The sequence below is a fragment of the Typopeltis vanoorti genome, chromosome 20 (genome assembly GCF_054136105.1).
Source record: "Typopeltis vanoorti isolate ZY-2024b chromosome 20, IOZ_Tvanoo_1.0, whole genome shotgun sequence".
Classification (NCBI taxonomy): Eukaryota; Metazoa; Arthropoda; class Arachnida; order Uropygi; family Thelyphonidae; genus Typopeltis; species Typopeltis vanoorti.
In genome coordinates, this window is record NC_143568.1 from 27506941 (window position 1) to 27520972 (window position 14032).

A 14032-nucleotide genomic window follows, 5' to 3' on the forward strand; every position below is an offset into this window, starting at 1 on the left:
TTTTTTAACACCGAAGACTCTTTTCAAGGTGAAAAACTAGAAGATGAAGAAGCTTCTCGTGAATTTTGGACACAGTGCTAGGCTTTAGCTGGTTGAAACCGGGCCAAATTGTTTGCATAGTGACTACATTTGGTCCCCTTCAACCAGCTGTAGTTGGCATTTTTCTCTGCGCAGGCGCTACCGGAAGGCAATCAACAACTTCCTTTCAGAATGGTAAAGGGAATATTTCGCCTTAGCCACTGGTGCTCTAAATTGGCTCAAGGAGAAACTGGAAACCAGTGGATTAAAAAAAAAGTTATTATATACTAGGGAAGCACATTAGATAATTCTTGTTGCATTATACTAATCATTTAACTCTAGTTGTTAATGTAATTTTGTATATAATTTTATAATTAATAAAACAATTATAATCAACGCTAATAATTACTGCATGAATTGACGTCACATCTTACGCATGCTATTGAAATAGACATTGTTTAAAAGGCAGAAGATTGAAGGTACATTGTTAAGCTTGTATGCCTTATATTTCTGTCGTATTGTTAGAAAATGAGATAGAAGGTATGCATTGTTAAGTTCGTATGTTTGTATACCTAATGTTTCTATTGATATTGTTAGCAGATACATAGACAGGCATTCTTAATCCAGTATAGTGCATTGTTCCAGCTTGGAACTGTTAGATGTGTTTTATTATTATTTCTTATAGTATTAAGTGTATATCGTATAACCCTTGAAGAACTGATAATTGACAGTAGTTTTTTTAGCATAACTTGGAAAAGTAAACGAACACAAATTGTTCTTTGTATTTTATCGAGAGTACAAAAGGAAGCCACCGTTCTGCCTTCGTGTATTGAATAAAAGACTGCAACAAACTTGTCGGAAATGATAATCGAAACCTCCCCGTCAGGATGGTGTTGAATTGTGCTCCATCTTGGCCACTGTTGTTAGCTAAACAGTCGCTTGTGAAGCGAAGGAAACGTAGGTCGTCCTTTCATACCACGTAATCGATATCCGACATTTTAAAACAATTATAACTGAAACGGAGTGCTTAGTGTACAACACTAGCAACGCAGCTGTTTCGTGAATGGGTCTTAATTACAGATGCAGTATGATTAAGTACTAAGGCATTCTGGGAATGTATTCTATATAACTCGGTCCGTTTGGTAATAGCGAACTAACGTTATGCCTTTAATAAACGAATCTGCTGAGCTATTCTAGCTTGCGCTTGCAAACGTGCACAATGGATGGAGCTGTGCACAAAGAAAATCTCGCATTCAAACAACGAAAGGTGACCTGATGAGGGGGGGGGGGAACGAGCAATGATTGTGCGCAATGACATATTTCCTATCTCTCTCTTGAACACAAAGGGCTTAGACGAACAATAAAACAGATGGATTAAATGATTTTGAATAAATCTAAGAGATGGATAATTTTTTCAATGATCTGAAAGGTTCTCCGGTATAAACTGATATATTCGATTTCAGCAATTTTGTTTTCGTTGATTAACAGTTGAGGAAACGAAACCAGCGCCATCTAGCGGTGGCTAATCAGAGATAATCCATGAAATTTTATAACCTAAAAAGGTTTTTATTTATTTATTTATTTAATTTATTTTTTATTTATTTATTTATTTTTATAGATGTTCATTCCACTTACTAAAAATAGACCTACAGTACATTAGTATTGTTCGAGAAACAGAACTTCTTCCAACAGTTCTAAGTGTTTATCTTCAATGAACAAGACGGTAGTCTCGCATAGGGTAAAGAAAACTCTCGTCAACCATCTTACGGACTTTCACAAACATCGAGTCCACATCTTACTAGCTGGAGAGTGAATACTATCTACCCTCTATCTATATTACGATCGTGTAGATACTTCTACAGGAGTATTCTGTAAAAAAGCGAGTTCAAATCTTGTCTAAGATGCAAAGAGTCTTTATAAGGGCTTCAGATGAAGATGGGTTATCACGGTTTACCCAATGAACCCTGGAAATTAAGGTTTTTCTTCTCAAAAAAGACAGATAAACTGGCCAGAAAATATATGCACGTGACAAACGCAGCAGTAACAACTTGCAGACAGGATTAACTTCTCTATCAGAGCATTAAGAAGTTTTGTATGAAAGCCAGATTACACCAATGATTTTTTTTTTTTCTTAAGTGGAGAGCGGTTGATTTAAGATCCAAAAATCCGTTTATTTATTTAGAGATGTGCTGAGAAAAATTAAAATTAAAACTCAAGGTTGGGTCCACATGATATATCGCTCAAAGAAGGATGCAACAACAGCACACCAAAACAAAAAAATGATAGTCACTAATGTGGTCTTTGTTTGACATAAAAGAATGCACACCGATAAGAAATTCCGCCAACTTTTAAAGCAAACACGTGCGCTTTGAGACTGTCAAGTTGAGGAATAGAAAAATCCCACCAACAACATCCGAGAGCAATTTTTATTCTATCTTCCCTCATATTGATAATAATAAAAGCGTATGTGCGGCCCGAATTCACCATAAAACAAACAGAAGCTTTGAAATTTGACAGTTGCAATCTCTAAAATAACCAAAATTGGATTTCAGATTAAGGAGGTCATCAAGAAAATGCCTGTGATTCATCTCTTGTTAAGAACAGTTATCTTGCTTTAAACTCTGCATTTTAGCAGCGACCAGATTATGTTTTCAATTTAGTATCTATAATTTGATTTCCCTTTAACATAACAGGAGGAATACGTAACTAATTAAATAAATGGCATTTGTTCAATTCACCGAACCCAAATTCTGATCCTAAATATCTCCTACTTCCTATACTCGATTGATTATATTGGGATTCGTAACTGTGACATCTTCCAAATAGTTCGCAGTGGTCACGTGTCAGATTAATACGGTGTTCTAATAAAATACTTAACAGAGCATCGTAACACATTTGGAAGATTAAGAGGGCATCTTAATAGAACATTTAACTATTCTAATGAGTGAAAATATCGTCATAATGAGATATTAGCGTGTCATAACTTGATTCGTATTGTAAAGAATTTCTTTCCATTTAATGCTCCTAAAGGCCCTGCATTCAAAGAATATTCGCCATCCCTAAGAGGAAAATAAAGACTTTTTATAGAAAAACAGAGAATAAAGGAGTTATTCAACAGCTCTTGTTATCCTTAAGTGGATATAAAAAGCTGCAGAGCTTTGGAGTAGTGAAGGATTGCTGCATGAAAAAAAAAAAAAAACGATGGCTGTCTGAAATATTCAAGTTTTATACCGCAGCAAGCCGAGTGCGTGCTTCCCGTGATTCAGCTGCCAGTGAAAAGCAGCCAGCAGGTCGACTGCTATCCAAAGATTTTACGCGCTGAACTGCTGGGTTCGCACTAATCTGGACTTACCTCTTACAACAACGGGGCATAATCTGTCATCTCTGAGCCAAGAGTGGAAATCTTATGCTCGTAAAGCGAACAGGCAGAGGCTAGTAAGGAAAAAAAAAAAAAGTCTTTCGACGTTGACTTGCTCTGTAAGGTTCGTGCTTCGCTTCTCTCCGTGTCTCAAAAGCCATTACAGTCAAAGAAATGCATTTTATATGTTTAACTGTTCACACCCTTTTGACCTGCGAGCAGACTTTGTTTCTTTGCTTCAGTGATTTTCTCCTGGTGTCCAAAGCCCTGGCGTAGAATTTTGAAGTTAGTAGCAAAACTGCTCGTGCCGAGAATGGCTGTTTCGCCTCTGAGACAATGGAATATCAGCTGCTGTTGTCGTCACAGTGCGTCGTTTAAATATTTCCCCCCTATTCGAGCCAACGCTAGCATCGATTGAGTCCTCACACCTTTTATACATTACATTACTTAAAAAACTATTGGGATAAATTTCGTTTTGTTCTTCTCCAGAATTATCTTTCTGCATAATTAATTGGAGCGTGCATTTTTGTGTTCTTAAAGCTACGAAGGACTCAGCAGAAAATGGATCTCATTAATGTCCCTTCAAGGTTTCCTCGGGGGAGCACGGTGAAGCTTTCTTTTTACTGCTGCTAACATAATCGGGTTGAGGAAGATTGCAAGCACTAACTATATTTCGTTCGGTTAATGGCAGGGAAAAGAAACTACCGACGCCATTTAGCAGATTTCTGAGGCGTAGACAAGAATAATGCAAATATTCTGACGGCGGCGAGAGAAAGTCGCAGTCTACACGCAAACATAAACCGCTGTTCTCAGAGTTGCTTTCATTGTAACTCAAAAACACCACCTCTGTCTAGACATCTGCAACTTTTAGTTTTGTTAGGTACTCTTTTCTTTACTAGTGTGTGTGTGTGTATATATATATATATATATATATATATATATATATATATATACACCCTCTGTCCAAAAAGAAACCGAACTTTTCGAAAATAGAAGAAGCTAGTGGCGCCACCTGTTGTATCTTTTCGTTGTCGAAAGCAGCAACCTTCATTAGTGTTGTGTTAATTGTTTATGACATTTGTTTCATTAGAAGCGGAGTTCTAGTGCCAAGAGTGACTATGTTTTGACGAACGGTCGGAAAATGAGTTTCAAACAGACATTTGCGAGTGATCTCTGTGTTAAACTTGGTAAAAGTTTTACCGAAACGCATCAAATGCTTCAAAAAGCATACGATGATGAATGCTTATCCCGTACTCAAGTTTACGAGTGGTGTAAGTAATTTCAAAGTGGTCGTGAGACGCTTGAGGACGACGAAAAGCCGGGCCGTCCAAAAACTGGGCTGAGAGAAGTCAACATCCAAAAAAAGTGATTGATTTCATCAAAATAAAACCCGAAATTGTCCGTGAGATTGATTTAAGATGAAATGGGGATTCCAAAATCAACTGTGCACAACATTTTGACCGAGAGTTTGGGCCTCCGTAAATTGAATTCGCGATTTGTTCCCAACGAGTTGACCGACGACCAAAAAACGTATCGAATTGAACACTGCAAGGACCTCATTAAAACCGCTCGAAAGGACTCAAACTTCCTGGAAATGCTCGTAACGTGGTGTTTTCAGTATGAGCCCGAAACAGAGTTCTGAGTGCAGACCACCAGAAGAGGGACATCGATAAAAGTCGCTTGGAGAAGTCAAAAGTAAAGACAATGCTGATTTGTTTCTACGATTCCAAGGGCATTATCCACAAAGAATTCGTTCCGCGTGGCCAAACGGTGAATGATGAGTTTTATCTCGAAGTTTTGAAGCGATTGATAGCGAGAATTCGTCGCGTACGGCATGAATATCGTGACGACCGATCGTTCGTCAAAACACACTGTCACTCTTTGCACTATAACTCGGCTTCTAATGAAACAAATGTCATAAACAGTTGACACAACACGAATGAAGGTTGTCGCTTTCGACAACAAAAAGATACAACAGGTGGCGCCACTAGTTTCTTCTATTTTCGAAATATTCTTTTTTCGAAATGTTCGGTTTCTTTTTGGACAGAGGTCTGTGTGAGAGAGAGAGAGAGAGAATTATATCTATGCTATGCTGCCAAAAGTATCCACACACCCGTGGAACATATGAGTTTCATAAGAGAAAAACCCCGTCACTTATAGTACGTACTTGTTGGATCCAATGCTTTTGGCAACAGTAAATCTAAATTCACCTCTGCAGGATAGATTTGTGGTGAACAAGGAAAAAGGACAAGTGTCCTTCGGTTAGAAAGGCTCGAATATCTTCAAAGACAATGAAGGGCATTTGTAAGGTTATTGAAATGACGCTGACTTAGCCATTTATGGTGAAGACGAGAGGATTTTATCCTCGAGAAAAGTGAGGTTTTTATCCTGGTTAACTGATTAACCAGGATAAAGCTATCGACAAGCAAAAATCATCACTCTTAACAGCCTTGAATATGTAATCATCGTTAATTGCTGAGATAATTCCCATTTACACAACTCTTATTTCACTATTAGATCTTGCCGACCTTATTGGCGAAGTGAATGAAGTAAGTGTGGTCAACACCCAGCAGACTGTGGGCTCAAGGGACCTCATTTTGGTAAGGTCTTTTAGGTGGTCGTTAACCTTTTACTCGGGCAGACCACCGCCCTGCTTAAAATAAGTAGAAATGGAAAAGTTTCACATTTACTCTCTACAGCGAAGTACCCACACTCTTTAGAGTGTGGGTACTTCATGTGCATTATCAGTTTTTCTTGAAACACACGAAAAGAAATCAGTAAGAACACCTTAATGACTGATATCAGAGTTGGTATGCATCTAGTTGGGGGTGTTTGGAATTACGAGGCGCACGCATTATTGTCTCTAAACTGCGCGTGTTCTTCTCTAGCCGGTTTGCCTGTTTTGCGGAAGGAAAAATCACTGCCAAGTCACTTTCAGTTGAAACGCTCCGATAAAGGTTCTTGGAAAAACTAAGAGGAATTCCAACCCGGGTCTTTCGGATAAAGGGCGTCGTCATTACCGTCTAAGAGTACGAACAGCGATGCACATTAATATCATAATCGATGTATCAACGCAAAATGACAAAGAAAGTCCTCCAAGGAGTGAATGCAGATGCTCACTATAGCGAGCGAGCGCGCACACACACACACACATGTATACATACCGAAATACAAAACGCATCTGAGAAAGGGAGACTTAAAACATATCTAAAGTAAAAGTATTGTGCTGAGTGGAAAAGGGAATATCTGGAATGAACAACTTGGAGAAAAAAATATAGAAGAAAAAATGGCTAACGTTCAGATAATTAGAAAGCAAACTTCAAAGGAAGAGTTTGTGTGAAGTTAAGTGACTGATAAAGCTAAACGAAAATTGGTTAAAATGTATCAAAGAAAGGAAATGAAGAGTAAGACATGAAAGTAGAAGGAAAACGAGACCACAAGCAATGGTGGGAGTTATACGAAAAGCCGTAGACAACTAAAGTAAGGAGACAAGGACAGGGGAACACCACAGTTCTGATTCAAATATTTTAGCATTCTTTCACATTCCAAATCGATATTCTACAGAGTAATTTGTTCTCATCGTAAATGGTATTAAAAGTTATTCGAATGATTAAAAAAAAAATCATTTTTGATAAAAATTGTTTAGCTTTGATGAAAATAATTGTAAATTAGAATAATTTTATTAAAATAGCCATTATCTTCTTTTAAAGTTCATAAATATATAAAAGTCAAATATATTATGAAACAGTTTATATAGCTGTTAAAATAATGAACTAAAATATTAATATTTTAAAAAGTTATAAAGCAACTCACAGTCCATATTTCTACATAAAAATTTAGGCAACCGATTGCGTGTCAAATTATGAAATAGTCCCAAATATTTGTTTTTCCGTAGTGTATAATAGAAAATAAAATATAACTTTCATTCAATACAAAAATTTAAAATTATCATACGATATTATAGCTTTTTTTTTTTTTTCAGTTCGCAAACTTAATACCCTCCCTATCTCACTTAAAGACAAATATCCTCCTCTTTCAATTATATGATGTTATAGACAAACTGGTCGTTCTGCACAAATTCGTCTTGAAGAACATCAGGAATACATTTCATATAAAGAAGCCGACAGATTCGGTTAAGTAAGCCACGCATTATCTACAAAACACAGGATTCATTGGAACAATGAATCCTGTGTTTTGTAGATAAAAGTCGCTTTCTTCTGGTACAAGGAAAGCTGTGAAGCACACGTTCACAAATCAAACTTGAATAAAAACGATTTTCTAAAAATTTCGGAAGTTATACTGACTGCTATTCACCATTCACGTGTTCCTTAATTTGTAATTAATTTTTTGTTTATATTTAAAAATAATTCATTAACTAAATTATTTTAATGTAATTTTCTATTAATGCAGATGGAGCTGTTCTCCTGTAGCTAATAGTGCACATAAAACATCACGCGCCTTCAATTAAATTGTTCTTTTTTGAGTTTTCGTATAATTGTATGGATAATGGCTATGAAACTTAGCCGATGAATATCATTACCCTAAGATTAATAATATTAATCGAGATAACTCTTCTTGGGTGTGATTAAGACATCATTTATAATGTCAACGGAGTTACTGCATTATGATAAAATTAATTTTACAAACCAATCGGGAACAGACTCGCTCCAAGCCTTTCACGATCCAAAATGGGAATTTTGGGTTTTTGTGGTTAAAAACAAATTGCCTTTCGGTTGTGAAATATAATTAGAATCTACCTATTAAAATGACTTCAATTTTTCTATTATTTCCTATTATGCTCTTGCCTTTGAGAATTTTGTCCAATCACAGGAAGACAAACCAACCACAGAACACACAAAGCGCCTCTTAAAATTTGCATTAAAAAAAACACACACACATATCACTTGGAATATTATAATATTAACCAAAACGCTGATACTGACGGTCAAAAAACCGTCAATGTCAGCGATTTCTTAAGACCCCCCCCGCCACCTCTTCCACCTGTATTCTGGCCATATTTCACATTTCTAGTATTAACACCAAGGAATACTGTATAAGCATCGCGTGTCTGTCAACTACTGAATAATGCACTGAACAGCAGAAAAAAAAAAACTCAGAAAACAGTAACAATGAAAGCATTCTGACGTAACTGAAACATAGCGATATGCCATTCACGTGCAAACAAAGAAGGAAGAGTAAGGGGGGGAAAAAGTCAATAATCAAATGCATTACAGTCGCTTCGAGAGGAGATCATCATTTACTTGCAGTTTAGTAGCATTGCCATATACATCAATGTCATCTTCGACTTTAAAGTTTGGACGAAAATGAAAAATTTTTTTCTCCGGGGATTTTCGAGAAGAAAGGAACTGCAAAAGGAAAAGACAGTAATAGGATGCTGCACGACATAGCAATATCTCATGATAGCGGTAATTGGCCGAGATGAATTCGAAATGGGTGCCGCTGCTATATTTCACACATTGTTCGAGACATGGCTAGTAACTAGGATAATGGCCGTCTTTATTAGAATTGTTAGTACGCCCCCTAGCGAGCAAATAACAAACACGTAAGTATAGTTTTTATCCAGTTTTGTGACATTTCTCACGAACATTAGCTAGTTTTAGGACTGCTTACAGAGCCACCTGGTGAAGAAAATATCATTAATGCCGATTTTAAATGTAGAAAATTTATATATTTCTAGCGATTCCCTGAAAAACAAAATACAAAAAAGAAAATAAATATTTATCAAAATTTTTGATAAATATTTATCTCCCCCCCGGCGCCTACAGGGAACAACCCCCCCCCCCGAGTTCCGGGCTGGTAGCCAAGTTCTTTATGAACCTCACAATTATTTTTGAAATAATTATTTAATTATTTAAAATCACGAATTAAAAATAAAATATTTACTATATAATCAGTCAGGACATGCGCGTTATGCTAATTTCAATAATGAATACTAACACGTACTGTTCTAATGGTCGACAATGAGTTTGATTGTTGTGATCCTGAAACGATAATATATCATATATATTTTTAAAGACAAAATAACAAATTGTTGTCTCATGAAGGCAAACACATTGTTGGACGTTTGAAAACAATGAAGAGACAAAAAAACGTGATATAAAAACGTTTCAAATTTCGGCTTATCTTTTTATATATACAGAATAAACTCGTACAATGAGATAGTATGAGTTCACTAAGAATGATTGTCAGTATCCTCACGTGAGTCTACTGCCGACTAGTGAAATATTGAAATGTAAATATTAATAGCAGTTTAACATTTCAGTTATTTTGATTTCAACAAAATTTGTTCAAAATTTATTTTATTTTGTAAAATAAAATAAATTTCTCTCAACATCATCGGACATGCTTTATAAGGGAAATCTTAGAAAAATGTTAGAATCTATTGTTCTAAAGACTATAATCCACAAGGGGAAAAACGTGTCCCTAGGCAATGTCCAGTAGGCTGTGGAATAAGGGACTTCATAATTAAACGTTGAGAAATTGAAAAACTGTTTGTTTGTCTACCACTCTTCTTCCTTATACGCTATTCAGTTACTTGGACCAACCCAATTATCGGGCAAAATACTCATGAAACTGAATTTCTTTTTAAAAAATAATCAATTTATATGTGGAAGGAATTAAAATTGTTTTTATCAGCATCGCTAATTACCAACATTCTTGCGAACTATTTAACAATAACAAATATACACTAATTGCATCAAGTAAATACTCATTATTCTCCAGGCAATTAGGCAAACAAAGAGGATTCTCTTGAGATTAAAAAATGAGCTCAAACAAAACAAAAAGTTAAAAGAGTGATGTCTTAAAGTTATTTCAAATAGCTTATAAATAACTCTCTCTCTCTCCCTCTGTCACACACACACACACATACACGCACACAATATGGCTATTCGGACAATCTAAATAAATATGTCATTGTAGTGTTTTCCCTGGAGTGCACGAGAGTGTTTGTGTCAACGAACTTACGCTCAAATAATTTGCAGTGCAATACTATGTTCACTGTTTGGTTCGGTACAATATCCGTTACTCGTATTCTTTCTGTGACATTTATTCACCAATGTCATTTAAATTACATTTTTCGTCTACGATCAACCAGACACTGCACAGTGGACCGGAAACAGGCCGATAATTGCGATATCATGATAAGGGGTTTATTCTCACGAGTCTTATCAAAAATAAACACATCTTGACCCCTAATTCTTATCTTGGGATTGTTTTAGACCAGGTATTGTCCAGACAGTGATAATGGGGTTCCGATGGATGTGGATGGACATATTCCAAGCGTCACAAAACTCCAACTGTTCGCAGAACATTTCGTGTGCTCCCCTGTCCTTCTAATTCTCTTGATTTCAATCACATCGCCGATTTCCGACCGGTTCTCTCTAGTTAATCCAGAATACTTCAGGATTAACTAGAGAGAACTCTAGTTAATCCTTGACTCCACTAGACGATGGAACACATTCCATCGTCTAGTGGAGTCAAGGATTAACTAAGAAGAAACCATACGCTGTTGAACTTCCCAACTTAATTTATAATAACAAAATCAACATAAACTATCTTTAGCAATCTTTGTAGACCCACAGAAAGCTCTTGACATCGCCATATATTTTAATTAAAAACTGGAGGATACAAGAATCAGACGTAATGCACTTGATTGCTTTAAAAAGCTGTTTAAAGTGGATCACAAACAGTAAAAATAAGCAAAAGCAATTTATTTCAGCTAAACTACGGAGTTTCTCAAGATTCTATGTTTGGACTACTTTTGTTTCTCATTTACATCAACAATTTCTGCGACATATGCAGTGAAGATCAGTGTTAACTGATCTTCACTGCATATGTCGAAAAATATATGCAGTGAAGATCAGTTACCACTGATCTTCACTGCATATATTTTTTAAAATGAAATGAAAAATACGATAAAAAATCTGAAAAAAAGTGTCAAACTGGTCCCACTCTAATAAAGTTATTCTCGTTATTATATGCTAAATTATATGCTTTATAAAAAGTATATAAATATTATATAAATTATATAAAATTATATGCTAAAAATAAAATTTATAATTTTTAAACTGAAAAATACACCCATTAGTTAAATCAATCTCTTCATCCATTTACTCATACATAAATTGTATGAGTAAATGGATTGTTGGGGTGTTGGTGGATAGGGAGTTGAAGTTTAGGGGGCATATAGCAAAAGCGGCTAAATCAGCTCATCAAATCACTTGGATGCTGCTGAAGAATACTTTGACGAGCAGAGATAAGCAAGTTATTGTTCCTCTGTATCGAGGAACAATAACAATAAAGGAACAATCGAGGAACAATAAAGATTTGTGGGTTGCAGAAATTGGTTGATAGGCGGAAAAGGGGTGATATGATTGAGACATTCAAATTACTGAAGGGTTTCTATAAGATTCATTCAGAAGATATTTTTGAGAATAGGACTGGTGGTGGGAGGACTAGGGGGCCACCACAGAAGCTGGGCAAGAGTGTGGTTGACAAGGGTGTTAGAGCTAGGTTATTTTACTTTTAGAGTGGTGAATGAGTGGAATAAGCTGCCAGAGTCTGTTGTGGGTGCTACGACCGTGAATGAGTTCAAGGCAAAGTATGATAGATACTATGTGAATGTCGAATAGTTGTGATGGACATGATGTTAGAGCCTCCCTCGATGAGTCTAAGGACTCCTTGGAGTTCTAATAATAATAATAAATAAATAAAATTGAAAAAATAACTGTCATGGAGATAAAAAAAAAGTAACTATTCTAAAATGTTTAGGATTAAAAATGGACAGTAATCTACATGGAAATCTCCTAATAACATGGAAACCACATGTTATTAGGAGAAACGCAACAGGGATGCTATTTAGAGGGGTTTTTTTAAAAAATAAATAAATAAAACTTAATGTAAAGAACATCATATTCGCTTGGATACAACAGTATGCTACGCTGGGACGGAAATACATATATTAGCGAACAGTAAATATAGACACCACAGTGAGGATCAAATACATCCTATTAAATATCTTACCATTTATAGGAGAAGACTACTGTTCTTAAAATCTGATAATCAATCATGCAACCATCAGACAAGAAGAAACGCTGTCAGGAGATACACGATTTCATAAATACATAGTCTTAATACATAAATATACATAATACATACATAAATATTATACTAGTTTAGTCCCAAAAAAATCTTCATTTACCTGCTTCTCAATAATAAACGAAGGTAACAAAAATTACCAAGTCTCTCTGACCAGGGAGCACTTAAATTTATTTAAAAATACTAATCGTTTAGTACAATAAATGTATAAATTTAGAAATTAATTCATGCCATAATAGTGAATTAGACGTTACACTGGCTCTTGTTTTGTTTATATATTTTGTCCCCTCTTTAAACAAGGAAAAATACACACAGTGCTACTACAAATATCAATACACTAATAAAATACGAGTAGGGTCGTATATACTGACCACGCGAATATTATACATATCAATACGCATAGCACAATACTATTACGTACCGCATTATTGTGCGATGTTGTATTCTATATATGTTCTAGCTCGGATAAGCTTTTGCTCTTGGGTTCACGTCTTTTGCGTAATTCTGAAATTTTTTTAAGAAAATAAAACTGAAATTAAAAATAACTAAAATGTTGTATCATTCGAAATCATGATTATTAATGTATTCAATCAAAAATCCAAATAAATATTAAATAAAAATAATAAATGGCGAATGCATTTATATATATATATATATATATATATATTGAATACTAGTTATGTTAAGTGCATATATAAATTAAATATGTATTTATTAAATACATTATATATTTATTAAAAATGAACTTTGCTGTTAATGTAATTGTAATATTTTGAATTATCTAAACGCAGAAATCTTGTTGCTATTCATTATATATAAATATAGATTAGTAAAGCTTAATATATTATGATACAATTCTTATGCTATCTACCTTCAAGTTAAATTTAAGACTAAAATGATTAAAACATGAATTTATAAATGGAAATTTAAAAATGGTGGTTACGACTTGAAATTATATATCCCCTCTACCCCATATGAGAGCGGCCAACCTACCTTCAGTTGAAAAATCAAACCCTATTAAAGATTATTCGATCCTGAACCGGAGTTCTAACAGAAGTCTCTCCATCCAATCCAAGAGAAAAATTAAAAAAAAATATATAGGTAGAATAAAAGACCAAACAATATTGAACTTCAAGGATACTATGTTTACCATGTAAACAAGTGAGCATACGAATATCATGATGTGAAAACAATTGAACGAATAGGAGTTCCGTGACATTAAATCAGTGCTCAGAATAAGCAAACAGATCCTGGAGAACAATAGCACGAGTATCATATGGATGGCTCCAAAAATATACCACACGAAGGCACCAACGTTTGTTTAAAATTATGATAGTGAATGTTTAAAAAAGCGTATGCGTTATTTTTATAATTTTAGAAAATATTTTAAACTATCTAAAATATTATTTTATACAATATAAAATAAATATAACTTATTTCTAGAAAAAAATTAATTTTATAAACTGTGTAAAACCTCCCTTATACTGCGAACTATGTCATTAAATATATTAAGTGCACATGTGAAGATATTAAGCC

General features: G+C 34.9%; 1 protein-coding gene across 9 annotated transcripts in view; it reads right to left on the reverse strand.

The window, feature by feature from the left end:
• The window catches only part of LOC150095297 (CYFIP-related Rac1 interactor B-like), a 587095-nt gene that overhangs the window by 448551 nt on the left and 124512 nt on the right, over window positions 1-14032 (reverse strand). For 5 of the 9 annotated variants that reach the window (XR_016550081.1, XM_090410588.1, XM_090410579.1 and 2 more), the window contains exon 1: window positions 13490-13589. The exons of 2 other annotated variants lie outside the window; for them this stretch is intronic. The gene's annotated coding sequence lies outside the window, so the exon portion shown is untranslated. Of the gene's footprint in view, window positions 1-12917; window positions 13001-13489; window positions 13590-13637; window positions 13667-14032 lie in introns of those variants that run through there. 2 more of the 9 variants (XM_090410582.1, XM_090410584.1) reach the window with 2 other exon arrangements.